Below are 1,378 nucleotides of genomic sequence, written 5' to 3' on the forward strand. Positions count from 1 at the left end.
ATGCTTAAACTGTTATATTGTCAAATTCTATAGACATATAGGGTCTCAATATAATTGGTGCCTATTCAGCTTCTATCTCTTTTATGGATGTTTGGTAGAATGGTACTCGTGCAATGAAAGTTGGCGTTTATCAGTTTCGTGTTATCTGATTAGTGTCCTCACCATCACATGTTAAGGTTAAGAATGAGAAGGCTATTGAATGAAGTATTTAATGAAGTTAGGATCCCATGTTTATCATATATATTAATTTAACCTCAATTCTCTTAGTTAATGTTACTTAGTATAATCTCTTAGTTTAATAAAAACCCAATTTGTTATTTGTTTTAGCATTGAGCGATAACCATACATTGTTGCATAGGTGCATAAATTGAACTTAACCTAAACTAGTCTCTGTGGGAACGAATCTGATTTATATCTTATACTACTTGCGAACGCGTATACTTGCGTGAATATTAGCGCGTGTTTTCGCCCTAACAAGTTTTTGGCGCCGCTGCCGGGGACTCGGTGTTAATTTTTAATTTATGTGCTTGTCATCAGTGGCCGTTAAAGTTCACTGACTCGAATTCTTTTACTTTCACGGTTTATTTGTTTGTTTTTCAGGTACTCATTACAATGGGAGATCCAGCAGCACGAACGAAAGCCTTGATGGATTTTTCTCAACCCAAGATCAATGACATTCAATCTAGCATTGTCCGGCCAGCTATCACAGCTAATACCTTTGAGATCAAGCCTGGCATAATTCAATGGGTACAGACTTCAGTCCAGTTTGGGGGTTCTCCAACGGAAGATCCCAATACACACATTAGGGATTTCATCGAAATATGCGACACCTTCAAGTTCAATGGTGTTTCTGAAGATGCTGTGAAGCTGAGACTGTTCCCATTCTCTCTGAAGGACAAGGCTAAGAGCTGGTTACACTCTCTACCAGCTGGTTCGATTACTAGTTGGGAAGATCTTGCTCAGAAGTTTCTTACTAAATTCTTCCCTATGGCGAAGACAGCTGCACTCAGGAATGCTATTACTCAATTTGCGCAGCAAACGGGAGAATCGCTAAGTGAAGCTTGGGAGCGCTACAAGGAGATGCTTAGGAAGTGTCCTCATCATGCGACAGAGCAATGCACTTTATCTAGCGACTCAGCTCAGTTTGTGAGCAACTTTCAGAGATCACAACAACCAGTTCCAGACACTTATCATCCTGACAACTGGAATCATCCTAACTTCAGCTGGAGCAACAATCAGAATGTGATGCAACAGCCGTTCCAGCCGTTTGGAAATAAGCTGTTCAACTCTCTTGGTTTTCAGCAACAACTTCAACTTCAACAACAAACTCATGATGCAGGTCTATCTTCGAATGAAAAATCTGAATTAGAGGAGTTGA

The 1,378-nt window shown here is 39.9% G+C and overlaps 1 non-coding gene across 1 annotated transcript; it reads right to left on the reverse strand.

Annotated features, from left to right (window-relative positions):
- Positions 1–1,002: 1,002 nt before the first annotated feature.
- LOC141699342 (small nucleolar RNA R71) lies at positions 1,003–1,109 on the reverse strand. Its single transcript, XR_012565811.1, has one exon. It is a non-coding gene; the product is annotated as a small nucleolar RNA R71 (small nucleolar RNA).
- Between the last annotated feature and the right edge of the window lie 269 nt (positions 1,110–1,378).

Source organism: Apium graveolens, chromosome 11 (genome assembly GCF_009905375.1).
Source record: "Apium graveolens cultivar Ventura chromosome 11, ASM990537v1, whole genome shotgun sequence".
Taxonomy (NCBI): Eukaryota; Viridiplantae; Streptophyta; class Magnoliopsida; order Apiales; family Apiaceae; genus Apium; species Apium graveolens.